Here is a 24,480-nt window from a genome sequence, read left to right on the forward strand (position 1 = left end):
CTGCACTTGGAGAATGTTTGGGAGGGTATTTTCCCTGTTGGGTGTCACATTATGTTTTCTAATGCATTATCATGTTGGGGTGGGGGGAGCTGATTTATAGCAATTATTTGTGTATTCACCCTATCTTGATGGTAATCTCCATATCTTCAAGGATTATAGTTTATTCTGCTTTGCACACAGCAAACAATTTAAAATCTGCAGGTCATCTCAGACCATGCTGCCTCCTCTCCAGTCATCAACCCCATCTTCTTCCCAGTGAAACCCAGGATTCAGTCTCTGAAGCTTATCTTGACTCTTCCTTTTTCTTATAGCTGTACTCTTTGTATTAGCAAAGAAATGGAAACAAAGTGGGTGCCAATCAATCAAGGCACTGTCTAAACAAATCGAAATATAGAGGATCAGAATAGAGGCTGGACTATTTATTGATAGAAAAAGTCCCTCAATTAAAGCATTTTAGAACATGGGGCTCTCCAACTAAGAATCTTAGAAACTTGCCTAGAAAGAAACTTTCCTAGAAATAATTCCACACACACACACACACACACACCATTTTTGTGTCTAATGGTAGCCATCTCTGGGGTGGGGGAAAGGGAAAAGGGGGGAAGGAAATTTACATAACTTTGTTATGTATTAAAAGGAATAGCAAGTTGTATATTGTAGATGGGTGGTTTCATGTGCAATCATCTTTTTTGATGTACTGTTATGGAAATGTTTGTTTTATTCCATAAATTTTTTAAAAATTATTTTTTTAAAAAAAGAAAGTTGACTAGGATACTAATAAATTGAATCATCTGCCCAGGGCTACTCATGAACCCAAAAGTCAGTTTTCTACCTTGGTCTTACTTCCGAACTCAGGAGTTTGCAATGTACAAATCCAAAGAAATACAAATCACGAGCAGACCAGAGACCTAACCAAAATTTCAAAGTAGACAAAGCTTGTTCTTCATTCATCCAATCTCGCTCCTCAACCTAGCTCCTAAACTGCCCAACATTTTTGGTCCCAAGACCCTACCTACCCTGAAGTACCAACATTTTCCTTTGCTTCTTCCAGCTTATCTTTTAAATTTTAAATTCTTCGGAGACTTGCCTAAGATCACAAGATTTGAACCTAGCTCTTTTACTTTCAAAGTCAGCACTTGTTCCCAATTTTAAATTCTTCAAAGTATTTGCATGCAAAGAAGAACAAGTTAATAAAAGAAAAAAAAATTCTTTTGCTCAATTCAATACTTATTAAATTGTATGCTGAGGGCTGAAAAGAAGAGCCAACTTCTTGGGTCTTTCTGCCTACTCCCACAGGGAATCAACAATACAAGGAAGACACAGAATCAACATTGTTTTATAACAGCATGTAGTCCCACATCCACCATCCCCCTTCAATTTTCAAATGGCTCAGAACCATCATGGGGTTCAGTAAAAACAAGAGTCAAAATGGTAAAGAGGATTTTCAGGGACAATGACATATTAAAAACAACCAATGGGGAGGGTCTTTGGTCTTTCCATAAGCATTCTGAATCAAGAACTATTCAAGTTTCTAAAGTAGTCTAATGATGCTATGTAATTAAATATTCTTATTTCTCCCATAGGGCAGCTGGTATAGAGTTAAGGCACTGAATATGGACTTTAATAACATGAGTTCTAGCCCTGATTCACTGAAGGATTGAGTATACACTTATATGAGGTATATCACATCATGTCATATCATATATATAATTTTAATTATATTCTATATAGAGAGGTCAATTAATTGATCACTTCTTTACTTCTCAAATTTCTTGATTGAAAAATGAGGGGAATTAAATTCTTTTCAACTCTGAATCCTAGGATCCCATAAATCAACACATGGAAAATAAGGATATCCTACAGTTATATGATCTACAACCTCACATCATTTGCCTTGCAACTATTCAACACATTAGATAGATCTTTTATTAGTGGCACTCATCTGTTTCTTCTGAGCATTTGAGCTTGTTTCACCAAGGCAAGAACCAACAGTTATCTAAACTTCAGACCATCCCCAAAAGATACTTAATAGATGTTAACTGATTGTATGAATCACATTAACTCCATTTTCAAGCAACAGTTCCTTAAAACAATTTCAAAACTAGGTTGTTTTTTAAAAAGTGTTCAAAGAACATTATCAGAATATAAATTTTTTGTAAAATCACAAAATTATTCATAAAGTCAGTACAAGCACCAGTATAATCAACAAGAGCAGAGTTATTGGCACATTGAAGAAATGTAATACATCACACCAATATGTCATCTTGACAAATTTTATCTGCTCAAAACTTGATATTAAATTTTCCCCCATCTCCATACATTTATGTTTTGAATTTCTTCTCCCTTCCTGCCCCCCATTTACAGTCTGATTAAATCTTTCCATCCTCCAAGGAAAAGCATAATTCCAACTTTCTCCATGATTCCTCCCCAGCAGGGAATTATTTTTTCCCCTCTCTACAGGAATTTGTCCATTCATTTTTATCATATTCTATTTTCTATTTTGATTTTTAGTTCAACTATCTTAGGGATAAGGAACAGACCTTTGATTTTATTGGACAAGAGAACGTAAGGAAGAAAGAAAATCCCCCCTAATAAAGACAGTCCATGCCTTCTCTACAATTAACAGTCTACTTGTTTCAGCATCACACAACCAGAGAAATGAAAGGATAAATGACCTGTGCTAGAGTCACACAGCAAGTAAATGTCAGAGGCCTGGCTTCAGGACCAGGATATCTTACCACTAAACCACACTGTTTTACCTGCCTAATCTATCTTATTAGAGATTCAAATAAAAGCTCACCATGTATGTCTCTAGCACCCAGAAATATTTTCTAAAAAAATAATTTTTGAGGAAGTGGTATAAGTATTATTATCCTCACTCTATAGATGAGAAAACAGGGTGAAAAACGTGTTAAGACTTGCTTAACATCATATGATTAGGTAAGAGTCAGAGCCAGAATTCAAATTCAGGTCCAGCATGGATCTTTCAAGAGGAAAAGGGGCTGGAACTTCATTTATCTTTGCATTGTTCTCTATACCTAGCAGAATGTCTACTTCAATGCTCAGCATAATATTTTTTACAAAAGAGATACTTAACACTTTGCTGAAATATAATTCAACAAGCATTTATTAAACATATATTATATTTAAAAAATTATTAGAGAAAGGGAAAGGGGATAAATATTTACAAAGCACTAGGAAGAATGCTAAACATTTTACAAATACTATCTCATTTGATTTTTCACAATAACCCTACAAGTGTTATCATCCCCATTATACAGCTGAGGAAACTGAGGCAAACAGGGTTAAGTGACTTGCCACTGGTTACATATCTAATAAGTGTCTAAAGTTATATTTAACTTGAGTTCTAATTCTGACCTGCAACCTAAAGATTATAAAGATATAAAGATTAGATATTACACACTCAATCAATCAACAAGCATTTATGTGACTAGCACTAGATGTAAATAATGTAGTGCTAGATATAATCTCTTCCTTCAAGGAGCACAGAGAAGCATGGATATATATAACAATGAAAGGATTACTAATTTTAAAATCTTCAGAAACTTTCCACACAAAAAAAGAATACTTTGCCAAATAGGTAGTTTATGAATATAAAAAATGAAAACCACCCTTTTCACAAGAATTCTAACAAAGCCACTCTGAAGACCTTCAACAGGACTGAATTAACCTCAGAATCCATGTTTTGCTAGGCTGACCCAGATTTTTGTAGGTTATGTAAATATTACATTTAAATTGCTGTTTATCTTTATTCAACTTGGGGACAAAGAATAAAAAGGATGCTTGGAAATTAGAGTAGACATTCAAGTTTTTTTTATCCCCTTTCAATGGAAACTCAAAAAAAAAAAATATGTCCATGCTTTCCTTCAGATCTGGCCCTTTGTTCCTATAAATGCTGGTTCAAAGCCCAAAGCAAAATAACAGCTTTGTTCCATGACTGTACATGTGGAGCATTTTTGGGGTCTTGGCTATTTTGACAGGCAACTACATTCTTTAAAATGAGAGCTGAAGGGCATGTTTAGAAACAGCATCCACATGATAGGGTAGGCATAAAATCTCTTTGCAGTGAGAATATGTTCTACATTATCAAGCTAGATATCACAGTGGCTAGAGGTTCATTCCTGGAGAATAAACTGAGTTTAAATTCAGCTTCAGACATTTACTAGCTGGGTGACCTTGGGCAAGTCACTTAATCCTGATTGCCTCAGTTTCCTCATCTGTAAAATAAACTAGAGAAGGAAATGGCAAACCAGTTCAGTATATTTGCCAAGAAACCTCCCTCCCCAAATCCCTAGAAAACAAAGAATTGGACATGCCTATAACAGCTGAACAACTGTGCACTTTCAGAACACTGATCTATTATTATGTTCTTCTTGACCATTTTCTTTCCTAGAGATGGGAGTCACAAATGTAATTCTTAATTGAAGCTTTTTAGGTTTTCCACATTTGCAGGGTTAAAAAGTTTCTCCCTCTCAATGGACTCCTAAAATCTGGTCTTAGAAATGGTTGTGCCTCTAGGGATGCATGTGTAATCTACTGTCTATTTAAAGAATCAGTAAAATAATCTCAAATTCAGAAATGTCATCAGTGCTTTTGATTTTCTAATTTGGGTTTCAATCTAAGTTGACAGCTACCTTCCTACAGCAACCATTCCACTAATTCTTCATTCCTTGGCCCTCTCCTTTGTGCTTAATACATATAGAGCATTATCAATGTCTATGCATTTTTCATTTCCCTTCTCCAATACTGGATCCCAGAGGATCAATTAACTAAATTACCATGAACCACACATGGTAGGCATATAATAAATGCTAGTTACTTTTGCTTTTTCCCCCATGAAAGATGAAAAAAAAAAATCATATGGTTACTAAATTAAGGGGTTGCTTTCAAATGCAGAGCAAATTCATGGGCTCTTCCTCTAATCTATCAAAGCTGCTCAATATTTGTTTTTCCTTAAAGAATTTTTTCTTGTTAGTCAAAATTTTGATAAAAGATGATTCATTTTTGGTGAATATACCCCCCCTTTTATTTATTTTTAATTCCTTAAATTTTGATCCTGCATATTCATTTGACCTACTACTACTACTACCACCACTACTACTAGTGCTAAAACTACAACTACAATTACTTTTACAATAACTACTATTACTACAAATAATAATAATTGTGTGTGTAACACTTTCAGGTCTGCAAAGATTTTTTTAAATCATTTCAACTGATCATTCATTACTATGATGAAAGATGCCCCCAGTTTCATTTTTCTGGCACCTTTACAATTATAGTAGGCAGATTAAAAACAGGTCTGTCCAGACTCAAGGTGACCCTTTTTATTACAGACTTATGATTATCACCCTCACCTAAAATAGAATGACTAGACCCTATTAGGTGAGCAAATGATCCCTCGGGTAAAATTTAAGATTGTGTGTGGTAGGTGGATAAATTCATTTATTTAGGCTACAGTGTTTTAGACCTCCGTAAACATTCAGAAATTCTTCTTAACTGTGGCTTCTCGCTCATAACTATAATATTATTCCTCTTAAATTTAGATAACTTTTTCAGTGGATATGTAATAAAGTGTGGACATGCAATAAATTGTTATGACATCATCATCAACCTAGGTGAAATATTCTACTGTGAAATTAAATTAATGCCTTTACATTGAACTCATAAGATAAGCATCAGGAGAAAAAAATGTCTTGGTCTAGACACTCCTACTTCCTGTTTCATTTTACTCCCCAGTGTTCTCCAACATCAACCATTCCTTCTGCCATTGTAGCAGCACTCAACTGTTCTAGTAAGTAAAGTGGGATTTTCCTGAAGCATATCTGGTAAAAGGTCACATAGGCAGGCAAAGAGTCAATAAATATTTACTAAGGTCCGGGCGGCTAGGTGGCGTAGTGGATAAAGCACCAGCCTTGGAGTCAGGAGTACCTGGGTTCAAATCTGGTCTCAGACACTTAATAATTACCTAGCTGCGTGGCCTTGGGCAAGCCACTTAATCCCATTTGCCTTGCAAAAAAAAAAAAAAAAAACTAAAAACTAAATATTTACTAAGGTCTATTGTGGTAAGTTAAAGAAAGGCAAAACACTGTCTCTATATTCTAGATAAAATGGAAATAATCAACAAAGGGAAGGTAGTAGAAAGAAGAGGGGTTAGGAGGTGAGATTTTAGCTGGGTCTTGAAGGAAGTTATGAAAACCAAGAGGCAGAGATGGGGTAGGAAAGCATCCCAGATGCTGGGGACAGTGAAAAATGTAATATGTATGGTCTTCTAGAAAGGACAAGGAGACCAAATGTCATTAGATCAGAACATATAGTAAGGGGATAGAAGACTGGAAAGGATGGAGGAGCCAGATCATGAAGGTCTTTAGAATCAGGAGATTAGATATTGGGTGGGGTGGGGAGGTAATGAAGTCACTAAAGTTGACTGAGTGGGGTAGGGGATGAGGAATGGGGTGATAGGGTTGAAACTGTATGTGGGAAGCCTGCCCTGACAGTTGAGGGGAGAACAGACCAGAATGGGATGAGGCTTGTGGTAGGGAGACCAACCAGTAGGCTATAAAATGTAGTCTAGGAAAGAGGTGATGAAGTCTTGTATCATGGGGGTGATATTATAGGAGAGAAGTGGGAAATATCTTATAAAGGTAAAATTGACAAGATATGGGCAGTAAGAGATAATGAGAAGCCAAGGCTGGAGGACTGGGAAGATGGTGGAAGAGGAATGGATTTTGGGGAGGGAATGATAATAAGATCAGCTTTGAACATGATGAGTTAAAATATCTATGAAACATCCATAATATGACTAGATTACACAATGGATATAATGCTGGGTCTGGAGTCTTTAAGACTCAACTTAATTAAAATCCAGCCTCAGGAAAAAAAAATCCAGCCTCAGACATTGTGTGAGCATGGGCAAGCCACTTAAACTTTGTTTGCCTTAGTTTCCTTATTTGTAAAATGAGTTGAAGAAGGAAATGGCAAACTTCTCCAATATCTTTGCCAAGAAAACCTCAAACACTGGGTCAGACACAAACTGAAAAATGACTCAACAAAAACAGATGGAATATCCAGAGCAAGATGTCTAATCTATTGGGTAGTCACAGATGGGAGAAATGAGTTCAGAAGAGAGGTCAGAGCTAGAGAAGTAGGTAGGAACATCAACATAGAGATAATGATTAAATCCACAAGAGTTAATGATATTTTATACCTATATATATATATATATATAATTATATTATATTATATATAATTATATTATCTTTTATATATAATTATATTATATTAATATTAGAGTAGTATAGAGAGAGAACTCTGTAAATCATCCAAAAGTGGTAGAATTAACCAAGAAGTTAGATAAGTATGAAGAGAATCAGGGGTCAGTAACATCCTAAAAACCTAGAGAGAAGAGGGTATCAAGGAGAAGGGTCTGGGGAATCTCTCAATCTCTGTCTTTTCTCCAGAACCCACATCTCAAACTAAGCATATCCAAAACTTGACTATCTGTTCCAGAATCGACATTGTTAGCACATTATTTCTGTAATACCACCATTTGTATAGTTCTCCCATGGAAAAAAAAAAAAACAAAAAACAAAAAACCTAGATAAAATCATTCTTCCTCAAGTTTCACAGGCACCCAGCTATCAAATACGATTATTTCTACCTTTGTTGTATTGTTAATAGCATTAGTAGTAAATTTAATTTAGTAAATTGTTAATAGTATTGTTAGTAAATACCCCCCCCTCTATTATCATTGTCACTTTCCTGTTAAAGGTCCTTATTGCCACTTAGCTGAAAAACTCGAATAACCTCCTAATAAGATTAACAGCTACACCATCCTTTGCACAGCTGTCCGATCATTTCTGTGTGTAGACCTGATGTCACTCCTCTGCTCAAAACCCTTCAATGGTTCATTACTGCCAACCAAGTGAAATTCAAACTCCTTTTCCTTAGTATTCAGTGTTCCAGGATATGCAGCTATTATTATTACCTCTCTGAGCTTAGCTCAAATTACTACCTTCCAGCCAAGGAGTCATACCCACAATCTCCTGAAAATGTCCTCTTGACATGCTCTCCCATCCCTCCCCTGCCAGATGAATTCTTTTTTCATCCTTTAAACTTCAGTTAAAATAAAATCTCTTCCAGGATACCTTCCCTGATTGTCCCTATTAGATTGTGACCTTCTCCTCCCCAGATATCTAATCACATTTTGTCTTCACTTAAATATTATTTTGTAGTGTGGTTAGTTAAGTATGAGTTTTAAACTCCTACAAAATGGAAATGCCATGAAAGTATGGATGTATCAACTTTTTGTATTTAGTGGGTACTTTTAATGCTTCTCAAATCGAACTGCTCTTCTGCAATACTGGGGAACAAAACTATTATTTTGGCCCTGTTGGCTATTGTTTTGGGACTGGGGTATTTATTTTTCTTTATTATGAGTGAGTCATGACTTCCCTTTCAAAGTAACATAAATATAAAGAAAGATTTACATAGCTAATAATAATCATGAGAGATTGCAGCTGCCAATGGAACTATGATGTATAATTTATATCAGTCACTAGAAAAAAAGGAAATTGAATTTCTCTATGATTAAAGGGTAGAAAGATGGGACCTGTGAAGAGGCAGCATGGGAGTGGAAAACATGCTGGGTTTACAGCCAAAGGGCCTGGGGTTGAATCTACTTTACTACACATGTGATCTTAGGCAAATCACTTAACCTTTCTCAGACCCCCATTTAACTCATCTGTCAAATGATAGGGCTGGACCACGTTACCTTATAAGGTCCTTTCCAGGTCTAAAAGAAAAGGACTATTGGATATATTTTACCAAAGAATATACCAACTACTCCTCTTCACTAAAAGAAAAAAAAAAAGAAATGAACTTAGTTTCCATGTCTGAGATTATTCTTATAGAAATAGTAAAAAACAAACAAACAAAAAAAAATGAAATGGGTTAGTTTGTAGTTCTGAAATAATTCTTATGGGAATAGTCAATGTACACTAGAACAAAGAAGAAAGATCAAAGAATATCTGGTCTCTAAAGATTGACAAAACAAAACAGTGACATAATAAAATGGATATATACTGATAGAGGCAGCATAATGTAATTGAGAAGATTGTGAAGAGAGTTGAACGCAGGAGTCAAAACCCCAGGTCCAGGTGGTATAGTGGATAGAGCACAGCCCTGGAGTCAGGAAGACTTGAGTTCAAATCCGGCCTCAGACACTTAATAATTGCCTAGCTGTGTTGACCCTGGGCAATTCACTTAACTCCAATGCCTTAAAAAAATAAAATTAAAAAAATAAAATAAAATAAAAACTCGGGGTCCAAGTCCCACTTCATCTATTAACTAACTTGGGCAGGTTCCTCATCTATAAACTGAGGAATGAATGATGTCTGAAGTTACAATCTATGTTTAACAGTCTAGGTGAGCTTTGTAAAGTAATCTGGCATATAAGCAGCCATCAAATATATACCTGTCCAAACAATGAATGGATCTAGTGAGTTTTTTCTTTATTGTTTGCTTTTGGTCTTATAGGATAATTCACATCTTGACATTGTTTCTTAGTTGGAAACTGGCAAATTCCTTCTTGCTCATGATTGAGAATAAGAAAAGAACTAGAAGCAGGCAACAGGTTAATATTCTTTGTCCCCTCAAATTTTTCTCCATATTTTTTGGGAAGAAGAAACCTAAACTATGACCAATAATCATCACTCTTACCAATGTTGGGTAATCTAGAGACAGGCAAGACCAATTATGTAAGTCCCCATAGTCCTTTTTTAAAAATGTTCCACAATCCTTAATTAGGTTAACAAGGATCTTTTAGGACCAGATCTAATAAGCTGTTCTCAATCCTCATTGTTCTTCACCTATCTTCAGCCTTAAATCATGTTAACCATGTGATATTGCTCTTTTTTGGCTCTCCTGCCTACCTTTTCCTTTCACAATCTTCATCTACAAACCTTAAGTATGATCCCAGGCTCGATCTTGGGCCTGCTTCTCTCCTTCCTGTATAATATCCTGTTTCATAACCTCAACAGGTCTCACAGGATCAATGATCATATCTCCATAGATGATTCCCAGCCCTATCAATATATCCAACTCTAGTCTCATATTTAAAACTCTTCCCAACTAGTCCAACTCTAACCTTGTATTTAAAACTCTTCTCAAATCTTCCCTACCTTTCGAGTCTTATTACAATTTGTTCTCCTCCATGAACTCTCTGAGGTGAAGTCAGGGCTCAGACAATTACTAGCTGTGTGACCTCAAGCAAATCACTTAATAAACTTAGCCCTGTTTGCCTCAGTTTCCTCAACTATAAAATGAACTGGAGAAGGAAAAGGTAAACCATTCTAGTACCTTTGCCAAGAAAATTCCAAATGGGCCCATCAAGAGTTATATACTATTGAAACAAATCAACAACAGTATTGCAAAACTACAATTCAACTTCACATGACCTGTTGTTTCTTTAAATAACATTTCAACTCTTCTTTCTCAGCCCTTTCACTGGCTATCCCCCACAATACTTTGCCCCCTCCCCTCTTCCTCTTAGTTTCTCCAACTTCCTTCAATATTCAATTAAAATCTCATCTTCTGTAAGTAGTTTCCAAATATCTCAATTGCTTTCACCTATCCCTCTCAGATTATTTACATCCATTTTCTATAGATATACTTTCTATGTAATTAGTACCTAGTTATTCACATGTTACTGTGGCCAGTGGCTAGCTCACTTGCTTAAAGTGGTATCCTCAGTATAACACACTGCATATGAATGAGAACTTAATAAATGCTACTGATTGATATCCCAAAGTGGAATGGGCTGCTCTGGCAGGTATGTTCATATGATTATTGATTTAGGGCTGAAAAGGACCTTAGAGGTCACCAAATATCCCCTTGTTTTACAGATGAAGAAACTGAGGGAAAGAGAGATTAAGGAACTTGCCCAGAGTCACGCAGATGATGTGTTCAGGGAAGGAATTTATTTTTTTAATTAATTTTTTTTTGTTTTGCACAAGGCAATGGGGTTAAAGTGACTTGTCCAAGGTCATACAGCTAAGTAATTATTAAGTATCTGAGCCCACATTTGAACTCAGGTCCTCCTGACTCCAGGGCCAGTGCTCTATCCATTGTACTACTTTAATTCAGACCCAGCTTTTCTCCCCCACTAGAAGTCTTCATAGAAAGTCAAAAACACTATATTACAAGTTTGTTTTAGACACAATTCATTCAGGTACAGATCAAACTAAAAATAACACCAGGACTTATTTTCTTTACTTCACTGCTCATTGAAAACTCCTGTCCTAAACTTCCCCCGATTAGACTGCAAGCTCTGTGAGGGCATGGACAGTCTTTTTCTTCTTTTTGTAACCCCCAACATTTTAATAAATAATGACTGATTGACTGCCTGAAGAATAATATATTTCTAAGTCTAGACCTGGTCTCTGATCTTAGCCCTACTAGCTACTGCCTTTGTGAAGTTGGGCAAATCACCTCCCCACCCTTCTGGATTTATTTCTTCATTGGTAAACTAAGGGGGTTTGGACTAATTACTTCTAAGACCCTCCCAAATAAGTGCTTAAACCCTTTCTTTAGGCTACAGGGACTGAATTGGCTCATTCTATCAACCACAGTAGAAGAGGTTGCACAAAATATATTTAAATAAATAAATTAATTGAGCAACCATTAACATAAAAGCAAATTCTGTTCTTACCTGATTGACCAAGAAAAATTAAAATTCTCATGTTGCATTAATTACAGTTTAGATCCCAAAAAACTTTTATTTTAATATCCTCAAAAGAATATAAACTCAGAGCCTGGTTTTGGTTTTATCTCCCTCCCCACCACACACACACACACACACACGGTACCTCGTGCAGTGTCTTGTAACCTGCAAGACTTTAATAATAAAAACTTGTTCCACTGAATTATGCAGCAATATATCATTTAACATTCAAACATTCTTTTTGATCCCCTCCTCCTAAAGGAGAGAACATAAACTCCTTGAAAGTAGGAACCATCTTTGCATTGATTTCCCTAGCCTAGCAGTACCTCACATACAGTAATAACTCAATACATGTTAATCCAACTGAATTTTATTAAATGAGAATTTCCATTCTCCAGTTCTTTCCTCTCCTTCACTGAGTACAGCTTCTTGTGCTACTGAAGACATCACACAAAAACATACCCTAGAGCTTTACTTCTAATAACGAAATATAAAAAAGGTGAAAAATTGAAAAGGGAAAACAGATGAGGAAGTCAAAATTAAATGCTCTACTGTCAATGTGATTAAAATAAGAATGCACATGTTTTATGCTTGTTAAAAGATAATAAAGAACCTTTGAGAAGTTATCAGTAATATTCCCAGTGCTCATTTTCCAGTGATGGGTTTTTCTAATAACATCTAGTTATGGGTTTTTCCAAGACACTATTGAACCATGTCAATCTTCCCTTCCACTATAATCTTTAGTCTGTGAAAAATTAAGCAGAGGAAAAAACACACGTAAGCTTCTAAATTTAAGAGGCACTGTTTTAATAATTCATGGTTTTTGTTCAAATCGGAAAAATCAAATTGCTTTACTATCTTACAGTTTCTAGTTTGGTATAAGATGAACAGAATCATGCTAATAAATTCATAATTTTATAATTCATCTCCTCTACCCTGGGATTAGTTTGTCAAAGAAACACACACACATTATTATGTGGCCACAAATCATATACTGATGCTAGACAAGAAACTCACAAATGTGTTTCACTGCCAAAGTACCAGGCTCTGTAGATGGTTCTGTAAAAATTATAGATGGTTCTGTAAAAATCATAGATTCAAAGTGCACTAGTATGATAGCACCCATGTAGATGGCAGATTATTAAGTCATCCATGTCTGCAATCTGTCAACTAGAATTTATTAAACAATTTATGTGCAAACTATGCTAAGCACTTGGGATTCAAAGGAAGATTAAAAAAACATTCCAGTTACTACTCTCAGGAAAACCGTGCCTAATGGAACCACTCATTCCACTTCACTCATTGCCACATGGATCTACCTCTTGGACTCTCCTAATATTATGTGTTAACCAACTGAGCCCACCAGTTGTCCCTCGTACTCACTATGTGATGAGGTCATATTTTTCTCAGAACATACATTTTTTAGGTGTGCTGTGGCCTTCAGGTGAGCCTCAATTTCCATTCTTTATCAACTTCAAAAGTTCACTCCTTATACCTATGTATCACTGGAAGAATTCTGAGATTTAAAAGGCAAATCTTTCAATTGGGGGAAAGGTCAATTAAAAAAAACAAAACTTTGCTGATTTTGACAGCAGTCAATTTATGATCCATTTGAAGTATCTGACCTAGACATATTCACTGATAGGCATACTATACAGGTTGCTTATCCAACTGCATATCATAATCAGGACATCAAGTTCATCCACTTCTATTTTTTTTTTTGTTTTCCCAAGTCTCTAGAATAATTTCTTGTTGTTCAGTCATTTTTTTTTGGTTGTATCCAACCCTTTATGACAGCATTTGAGATTTTCTTGACAAAGATCCTGGAGTAGTTTACCATTTCATTCTCTGACTCCTTTTTCCAATGAGTCAATTGAGGCAAACAGGGTAAAGTGACTTGCCAGGGGTTATATAGCTGGTAAGTGTCTAAAGACAGTTTTGAATTCAGATCTTCCTGACTCCAGGTTCAGTGCTCTATCCGCTGAGTTAACAATTGCCTCTTAGAATGATTCTAGACCTGGTTTGAGAGGTTGATTGGTATTCCAATGATGCAATCAACGCAAATTCATTCATAAAGAGACACTTCTGGAGAAACTCACCATTTTCAGAAAATCCATCTTCAGAGGGAACTCTTGACTGGCTCTCCTCTAATGGTTGAATTAAGTAGTCTTCCACTTTACTTCCCCTTCAGGGGCAGGAAACATCCTGCCCGCCAATGTATAATGCCCACCAGTGTATAAGGCCCGTGAAATCATAAATCATTTGGTCTGGCACTGCCATGGCAACCACAGGAGGGACTTGAAATCCAAAAAACCTAGGTGCTTTTTTGGGATTAATTAATTAAATGTTTGACCAAGTATGGCAGCCTAATTTTGAAGATGATAATTTTGTATGTCCTTGAATGATGCTCTAAGTATCCAGGGCTCTTGGCAGAAAAAAGGTTTCCCCCCCTTCATATTCACTGATCCATTGACACCAATCTCTTTGCTGTTCCTTGAAGTGGCATTCCTGGAAAACTCTCTTTTTATCTCTACTTCTTGGCTTCCCTGATTTCTTTAAGTCTCTGCTAAAATACTACCTTCTACAAGAAGTTTTTTCCCATCCCTTTCAATGCTAATAATGCCCTTCCTTGGAGATAACCTTTCAATTACTCTGTACATACATTCCCCTTCATTAAAATGTAATCTCTTTAAGGGCAGGGATTTTTTTTTTTGTCCTTTCTTTTTAATCCCTGATACTTAGTTCAGTACTTCAAATATAACAATTAATATTACTGAATGACTCTTGTACCTTAATATTAATAAAGCAGAGAAACAAAAGTTCTCTTGTTGTTACATCTTTTGATGTTATCTTAAATAATTCTGAAGTGTTCATGGAGGCACCTTATTGAAAGGCAGCATTTTACATGACCAAATGAAATAGTCTTGTTTTTTAAAAGTTAAGAAATAAAGAGTCAACAAATAATAAAGACGGTGGAATATTGTATTATCTACAATTTTCAGACAATTATGCTCTTGTAAAGAAATAGTCTACTATGGAATACTGCTTGGAAAAACCATGCTGATCTCTCCTAAAACCCTCAAGCACGACCTTCTTGAGTTGATTATATTATACATACTAATATAAATATAAATATTTGCCATATATGGGAAAGTTGGTACTTATTGATATTATCTGTTATCTTTTGGGTTTGGGGGTATTGAAAACCAAGTTTCCCCTATAACTTTGGTTTTCTTCCACTTACATATACCTTGAGAATCATCACCTTAAAACTCTTAAAAATTGTTTCCAGGATAAAACTATTCTGTGTATACTTGTTCTATTCCACTTGTTATTGCTATCTTTTAAAAAAAAATTCAGTTCCATTTATATTTCCTCTAAAAACACTTGTAAACTTGTCAGGTGATTCTACTTTGTTCAAGAGGGAAATGAATTTTTGGTTTAAAAAAAAATCTTTGCAATTCTTTTTTTCCATTTCTGTCCGTTTTTTGAAGTTCTTCCAATTGTATACTGAAAGATCTCTCATTGTGGCTTCTCATTATGCAATACTGTTCATTGTCTTCCATTATCCTTCTTGGTAATATCTCAAGAATAAGCTTTTTATTATAAACTAGAGCCCACTGCTATCACATCTCATTGCTAGGCAAGGAGATTATGCATTTGCTAGCTGAGATGCTAACTGGGATCTTCTACTCTCCATTTTTGGCAATTAATTTAATCTGCTAAACTTTCTTTTTGAGTTTGTTTGAATTTTTTTGTTGTTCAGTCATTTTGGTCATGTGTAACTTCATTTGACACCTTCAGTTTTTCTTGGAAAAGTTACTGGAGTGGTTTATCATTCCCTTCTCATTTTACAAATGAGGAAATTGAGGCAAATAGGATTTTAAAAAATGACTTGCTCGGGGTCATACAGCTAATAAGTATCTGAAGCTGGATTTGAATTCAGGTCTTTTTGATTCTAGGCCTGGCCCCCTATCTACTTTACCACCTAACTTCACAAACTTTAGTAGAACATTTATAATTCGAGATGGAATTTTTTAGTTATGTACAGCAACATTTTCTCATTTTTTATTCTTTATTTTGCTGTATTAATTTTTAAGTTTTGCTTTAACAAAACAGTGTTCTGACCAATAATTCAGGATGATGTCATACACCAGGAACAAATAAATCATTTTTCTTCCTCTTAAAATATAATTAATTTTTATGAATATGTAATATGAAATTTGTAAATATATAAAATATGATTAACTTTTTAAAAAAACTGTTCCTTGATGTTTTGACATGTTCAGCACCCTCTGATTCTGGTCTAAAGTATTACGTAACATGTTTGAGATTGCTAAGGAGTTGACAACCCTACTTGTGTTTGTAGATTTTTCGTCTTCCTAAATGAAATTTTCCAAGTCTTTTCACCACCCTCCCCATGTCCAACACTGTCACTAAAGTCACAGAGTATCTAAATATATGTTAACTTAAAGTTTCTGTAATTCATCATAGGATGTTTCTCCTTCACCATCCTCCGCTGTAACAAATTATGACACTTTTTTTTAATGGTGATCTTTTGGCAAATACTTTTCATATGTTCTCCAATACCAGATGATCAAATATTCCTTTTAGGGATATTTTGTTTTGCCTTTGAATCCACAATAAAAGCAACTCCAACATCTCCTTTATTTGCATCTCTAAGGAGAACCCCAGAACCATCCTTTCTTTTAGCTCAACTTCCTTTTTCCTTCTGGTTTCATGCATAACAATAATATCAAGACTGACATGGTTCAATTCCTCCATTAACAAGTCATTGTTAACAACAGGGTCTCACACTTAAGTACCAAAAGCAAAGTTAAAGTTTAGAGACAGCTGAAAACCCATGCTTCCTAGCACTTCCTGCCCCATTTTCCACAACTTTGTTATTAACCCAGTAGAACTAGAGGGAGGCAGTATAAAACTAGAGTCAATTTTTTGTTCTGTTTTATGTTAAATAAGAATTCATTTTCAAGTGATCACGCTTGCTAAGATGGCCCTTAAAAAAATAGAAAGTGGATGCTTCAGAGAAAAATTACACCCATATACAAACCAATTTAAAGCAAATACTTTCATAGGTCTAAAGGTTCTCAGATACTTTTTTACTTTTACAGAGGGGGGAAACTGAGGGCTAGAGAGAGTCTATTATTTGCTCAAGATTATACTGGTAATAATTTGTCTTTGAAAATGGAAAACATATGGTACACTTAAGCTACTATAATAACAAGTGGCTTATTCTGATTTTTTGGAGACTGCTATGTGAAATAGAAATTGTCACAGAAAATGGGCATTTTGACCAAGAAATTTCAGTATCCCAGTCTCAACATTCAAATCTCAATCACATGAAAAATATTTACATAAAATCAAAAGCAGTCTTGACTGTTTAAGGAATGAGGCAACAAAATATTCCACTTAAAACAGGTACAAAAAAAGGCCTCACTCAGCTTAGCATCACAAGAACAGATCAGATCTCTCAGCAAGATTACAAGACATCTGTGCTAAGAAGTCCTCCTTTTCACAGTATAATTTAGTTCGACTTCTTTCTCAGAAGAATAATAGAAACACCACAAAACTAAGGAAGCTATAGACCATGAACCTTCTTCTAACTGACCATTTTATATGTCTCTTCATTTCCTAATTGCATTCCTTTCTAACCAACTTTTCCTGTTCACATAACCAATCTGAGGTAGCTAGTTTGGATAGTCTTCGGTGAAGAAGCCTCCTCTTCCCGAGTTCAAATCCAACCTCAAACACTAGCTATATGACCCTGATCAAGTCAATGAACCCTGTTTACCTTGGTTTCCTCATCTGTAAAATGATCGGGAGAGAAAATGAAAAATCACTTTAATGTCTCTGCCAAGAAAATCTTAGAAGGGGTCACAAAGAGTCAGATATGACTGAAAAACAACTAAACAATAAACAGTCTAACCATCTACCATCTGTTCAGTTAATTTAGACATTTGGAGCACCCTAAGTTTCTGCATTTTTGAATCTGAATCTTCTGGTACTTCTTGTTCACCTGACTTTTCACCTGCTTTCTGTAACTACCAAAGGTCAATAAAGCAAATCTGATTCAACTATTAACAACAAAGGAAATTCTGGGGCATCAAACATGTGACACTTTCCAAATAATGAATGATACAAGAACAAATATTACTCATTAAATTAGGAAATGAAAGGCTGGGAATAAACAATAATCTCAAACTTCCTCCTCAAAAACCTGTAAAACCTCATCAATTCACTCACAGAAAAAGCAGAACAAAGAAACAGTGAAGGGAACAGGACCATACTTTACAGAATAATCATAATGAGACAAATCAGTTCTCTAGATAGGAAAATACCACTATAAAAATATCCAGAGTACAGACTACAATAAAAATTTTTGGTAGAGTACAGAACCATAATAATGTTGAAAGGATTAACAGAGAGTTGGGGAAAGGGAACTTGGGTAAAAGAAATTTCTAATGATAACAACCAACATTTAGTACAAGAAGGATATAATTGTATTCTTTTTTTTAGAAAGAGAGGACAAGGGACAGCTAGGTGCTGCAGTGTCTAGAGCACTGGCTCTGGAGTCAAGAGTACCTGAGTTCAAATCCAACCTCAGACACTTAATAATTACCTAGCTGTGTGACCTTGGGCAAGCCATTTAACCCCATTTACCTTGCAAAAACCTAAAAAAGAGGGAAAAAAAGAGAGGACATGACAATTTTTTAAAATTCAACAAAAATTCACGGTTTTGGAAGAATTTTAAATCGATTCAATAAATACTAAGTCCTGCTATGCATAATGTGGATACTCAATGGTTAAGCACTATAATACTAAATCAAAAATAAAATAGTCCCTGCCTTTAAAAAGGAAAGGAACCAGAGGACATTAACAACTGGGAAGTTGGGGATGGGTTTCTCATAGGAAGTGGCATCTGAGCTGGGCTGTGAAAGAAGCTAGAGATTGTAAAAAAAAGTCAATAAATGTGTTTAGGGAGTGTGTTACAATCACTGGAGGAGGAACATCTCTGTCCACAAATATGGGAAATATCACATCATGTCTGGGAAAGAGCTAGTAGGTTAATCTGTTCTAATAGCTAGAACATAGTGCAAAAGGAAGTAACATAAAATAAGTTTGAAAAGGAAGTGAAAAAGCTTTGTTTCTTAGGAACAGAATTTGTAATTTTACACTAAAGACAAAGATTTTGAACAGAGAAATGAATTGATCAAATCTCTGCCTTATAGATATGAATTTGGGGTTTGTATAGCAGATAAACTGTTAAGGAAAGAGCCTGGGAGAATCCAACAATAGCAAAAGACTAAATAACCTTTATTTAGAATTAAGATAGAAGAGCCTTGGAGATCAACTAGTCTAACTAACTCTTCCTACAGATGAATAAGCTCAGGTCTCAGAGGTAAAGATAATGAGTTCTGTCTAAAAAAAATGATTTATTATCTTTCTCCCAAAGTTCTAACCTCTTCCTAAACTTTCAATTCTCCATTCTTCTCATCACCCAAGTTCACAAATTCAGAGTCATCATTCATTGACCCCTCAATCGAATTGATTTCCAAATCTAGTTGATTCTGTGTCTCCAATGTCTAACAAATCGGTCCCCTTCCCTCCAGTCACACAACCCCAACCCTCCTGGGGCAGGTTCTCAGAGTCCTTGGCTTTAACTATTATTAAAACCCTCTAAGTTGTCACCCTGTCTCCAGTTTCTCCCCTCTCTAATCCACCCTCCAAACAGTTGACAAATTGGCATAAGTAAATGAGGAAGAGCTGTCCATGTCACTCCCCTGCTTAAGAAGTCCCGCTGATTCTCACTTGTATCTAGGATAAACCATAAACTCTCTTATTTGGCTCTTAAAGCTTTCAAAATCTAGCTTGAGCCTAGGCTTAACTGCACATTATGTTCTGGTGAAACTGACCTACTTACTTGTTCCTTGTTTCCTCTCTCAATTCACCCCCACCAAGAGAAGCCAAAATCTAATTCAGATATCAATTCTTACAGAAAGACTCCTAAAGCCCCCTCCCTGATGAATGACTCTGGATGTCCTTAATAGTCATTTGCCAAGGCACATCTTGTTTTCCCTCAATAGCATGTAAATTCTTCAAAAGGTAGACAATTTCCTTTCCATCCTTGTCTCTCTAGCACAAAATTAATCAAGCAGAAGGTGTTTAATAAATGCTTATTATTCTTGAAATATTTAATAATCTGTATTATTTTGTAAATCTAAGTATTATAAAATAAATGCTTAAACATGATGATAGTGATTTGCCAGGTCACAGCAATAATAAATAACAGAATCAGGATGTTATCTCAGTTTCCCTTCCCTTGACTATCTAGTGGCGGAGCTTTTGCCACTATTGTATAGCAGTCTGTATAATAAGACTTTATTATGCACTAAGTAAGCCATGTGCTAAGTGCTTCCAATTATTATCTCATTTGATGTGTGCAATAACCCTGGGAGGTAGTTAGGGATGTTATTACCTCCATTTTACAGAGGAGGAAACTGAGGCAATTTTTAGGGTTAATATTTAAAGTTACAAAAAAGCATATGAACTGAGAAAAAACTATTAGATTTAGCAATTAAGAAATCACAATTAAATGTGGAGAAAACAGTTTCCATTAAGTGATGAGATTAGAAGCCAGATTCCAAAACACTTAAGAAGAAAAGGTGAAAGGAAAGGAAATACAGACACCAAAATGTCTTTTTTCAAGGTAAGAAAGGGAACAGAAAAGATAGTCATCAAAGATACTGGGTTTTATTTAGGGATATTTGATCATCTCACCTTAACTCTACTCAGAGTGAGTATTAAAAGGAAGCCAATCACTATGAAAATAATTATAAATCAAGTAACAACATCCTTAAAGAAGATAAGGAGGATAAATTCCAAGAAGAATCTGACAAGTTTTTCCAAATGGAGTTCAAGCAAGACATACTTGAATACTTGGCAACTTTAATTTGTAAGTAGACACAGGAAAAGAGTGTGAAAGCTAAAACTAGAAAAACTGTATTGAGCATCAAAGATACTCAGAAGTCATCTTCCCTTCCCAAGTATTTTCTACAAGAAGAATCAGAAGACTATATAGAAAGTTAGCACCAAAGATGTCATCAAAAAAAAAAGGTAGCTTAAGCACCACCTCCATTTGAAGATTTTTCTGCTACTTGTGCCTCTACCCACCCCCAAAATTACCTTTGTATTTTACATATACCAATAGAGTTAAAAGACAGATTTTTACAATATAAGCTTTTAAGAATAGGATGTGGATACAGATAAATATTAATTCAGAAATATTTTATGAGTAATTGATTGTTAAGGTTAGTATTGCCTTAAAAATATCATTCATTTTAGATTTTAGAACTCAACATTTGAAAAAAAAATGTTAAAATTCTTCCTATATGTAATTAGGGAGGAAAGAATATCATTCATTATTGATGGACATTCGGCCTTCATTCTCTATGGATCAATTTTTTTTTATCTTAGTAGTATTTTTTCCCAATTACAAGCAAAGGTAGTTTTCAACATTGATTTTTGCAAAATTTTGTAGTTACAAATTTTTCTCCCTTCTTCCCTTCCCTCTCCAAAACAGCAATCTATCTGATAAGTTACACAATGAACAATCATGTTAAATGTATTTCCTTATTAGTCATGCTATAAAAGAATCATAACAAAAAAGAAAAACCGTGAGAAAGAAAAAATAAAAAACATTTAAAAAATGAAAATAGTACACTTCAATCTGCATCCACATCCCTCTCTGGATGTGGATGGCATTTTTATCACAAATTTCTCAGAATTGTCTTTGATCATTGTACTGCTGAGGAGAACTAGGTCCATCATAGTTGATCATCAACACAGTTCTGCTGCTAGTGGTCCAGTATTCTCCTGGTTCTGCTCACTTCACTTAATATCAGTTCATGGAAATCTTTCTAGGTTTTTCTTACTCCATCAGCTCATCATTTTTAATAGAACAGTAATATATTATTTTATTTTTTTCTTTTTTTCTTTTTTTTAAGAACAATAGTATATTCCAGTACATTCATATACTACTATAACTTGTTCAGCCATGCCCCAACTGATAGATGTCACCTCAATGTCCAATTCTTTGCAAGACAATGGTAATCTTTTTTCTTTCTCTAGTGTTTTCTTTCTGACTTAGTGGCTGGCAAATGATAGGTAATGAACATGTGCTTCTCTTGTTTGACCAAATTACATAACTTATCAGCTATAGCGACATAATAAAATAAGATGATATGATTAAAAAGTACCTGATTATAGGCAGAGGACTTGCTTTCAGAACCAGTTACATGTGTGTGCAGTGAAATTGTTGCTTGATTAAAACAAACTTCAAGGTAAATACCAAGCCAGAAGAAAGGATCAAAATGAGAAAGTAATGCATGCGATTATAGCTTTTTAAAATAAATTGTCAGTCTCTCTCCTACTCTTCAGCAACCCCTCCCCCCCAAAAAATAATAAAAACATAAATAAAAACCCAACTGGGAAATGAACAGTACTGTGAAAAGATTGCTTCTTTGGCATCAGCAGAGATCTGGGCTCCAATCCCAGATGTACCACTTATTTGACCTTAAGCAAATCACTCAATCCTCCCTAGGATTGAGTTTCCTTATTTGCAAAATGAGGGGGTTTTACTAGATGCCTTATAAGGTCCCTTCCAGCCCTTGAAAGTCTACAATTCTGTGATCCTAAGTGATCCACACTGACTCTAACCTTTTCATAGATAATTTTACTAGATGCAAAATGTAGCCACGGAGAGAGAGCCCAGAAATCTCCTTGGCCTTTTAAACTTTCAATCTCCTTGGTATAGAAGAAAGCCAAAGGCAACACCAGCCGAGCACATAAACTTGTTTGCAAAAGAATATGGAGAAAGATGAAAGATTAGTTGGTCCCCAGAGAATGAGGGCAGAAGAGACCTCTACAACTGAATGATATTCTTAAGCCAGAGTAGGCCTTACTTGGCTGAGCAGAAAAACATGCACTTATTCACAAAATATTTGAGTGCAGAAAACAAAGAATGTTTTCAAGTTCCAAACCATGTGACTTCCCTTAATTTAAACTAAATTCTGCAATCCACCTCTTGGTTGTGATTCCTGGCCTTGCCCAATTTCCTCTTTAGGTAGGACTTTACCAAGTCTGTTCTCTCCCACCCAAATTTATTGCCTGTATTCTTGGCTTGGTAGCAAAAATGATTCTGCTTTTTGCTTTTGTTGTTCACAGTCATGTCTGACTCCCTATTACTCCATAATTTTCTTGACGAAGATATTAGAGTGACTTGATATTTTCTTCTCCAGATCATTATATAGATGAGGAAACAGATTGGGTTAAGTGACTTACCCAGGGTCACATAACTACTAATTATCTGAGGCTAAAAAATCTGAACTCATGAAGATGAGTCTTCCTAATTAATGATTCTAAGTCCAATATTTTATCCATGGTACCACTTTTTTTTAAACTAATTTTTACTTTTTTTTTACTAATTACTTTTTTTTGCAAATCCACTGCTTCCAACTCCATCCATACCAAATCCCCCAAATAGGGTCTTAACATTACAATCAGTCAAAGATACCAAGATGAGTTTGACTCTGTCCCCAAGAGAGGATTAGAGATAATATTAGCATTGGTCTTAAACATCAATGGGCACCCACACAAAGGAAATTAAAAATGCACTGGTATTGTACAAGTTTTACAAAGACTTTTTAAACCATTTTTAACTAACACTAGTGTAGGGAACTAGTAATGAAGCTTTACCATGTTGATTGGAAATTGCTAAACAACTGAAAGTCTTATAAGAGTCACCTGGTTCACAGAGGTTAAGTAACTCGTCCAACAAGTTCACAGAGTCAATATAATGTTGAGTCTGAGCTTGAATCTGGTTGTTCCTGAATCCCTGGCTAGCTTTTTATCCATATTTTCTGTGTTCATCAAATTAAACCATTTATCAGCTAACACCACAACATAAACTCGGATGAAATGATTAAACTGAAGAGTAACACCAAATTCTGGTTCTTTAAGTCATTTTTTCAGCTGAACAGCTTAGAACTCATCTATAGAATCAATCCTTTTTAATCATTAGATAAAATACTAGCCCCAAAATATAATGCACAAATTCCAATAAACCTTCAAGAAACAATAGCAATTATTTCCTTTAAGAAAGACAAGTATGAATGCAAAGTCATGAGACAAATTGCATATGTGGATTATGGAAATTAATACTATAATGGACAGTCATAGCTTACTTCCTTAACATATTTGTAATAATTTTAGACTTAAGAGGGATTTTAAATATTTGAAATGAGTTTTGCATCATAACTTCTTCAGTCAGCAACTGTGACTTGTTATATTGAAAGAGATTAGTTTTCATGTAGATCTTCCTCAGAATTCCAGAAGTACTGATCAATTGTCCTGTAGTTATGATGGTCTCCACATCTCCCTTTGCCAGGGAAATCACCATTTCACAAACAACACTCAGATCTTGCAATAATACAACAGGTAGACTCCCAATTACTAGCAGACCATATGCCAAATGATCATTTGCACATTAGTTGCTTAAACCTCATAATACTTTCTCCCCTACAGAATGGGACAAATGAGGGTGAGATTCCCAAGTCAGTTTCCACAAAAGCTCATTTTATTTATATTATAGATGAAATAGTAATCATCTTAATAACCATGAATCAAGATTCATGGTTATTAAGATGATTACTATTTCA

General features: G+C 35.1%; 1 protein-coding gene across 2 annotated transcripts in view; it reads right to left on the reverse strand.

Moving 5' to 3' along the window:
- TBL1X (transducin beta like 1 X-linked) overlaps positions 1 to 24,480 on the reverse strand; it is a 369,185-nt gene that overhangs the window by 267,345 nt on the left and 77,360 nt on the right. The gene's annotated exons all lie outside the window — the stretch shown is intronic.

Source organism: Macrotis lagotis, chromosome 1 (genome assembly GCF_037893015.1).
Source record: "Macrotis lagotis isolate mMagLag1 chromosome 1, bilby.v1.9.chrom.fasta, whole genome shotgun sequence".
NCBI classification, from domain to species: domain Eukaryota; kingdom Metazoa; phylum Chordata; class Mammalia; order Peramelemorphia; family Peramelidae; genus Macrotis; species Macrotis lagotis.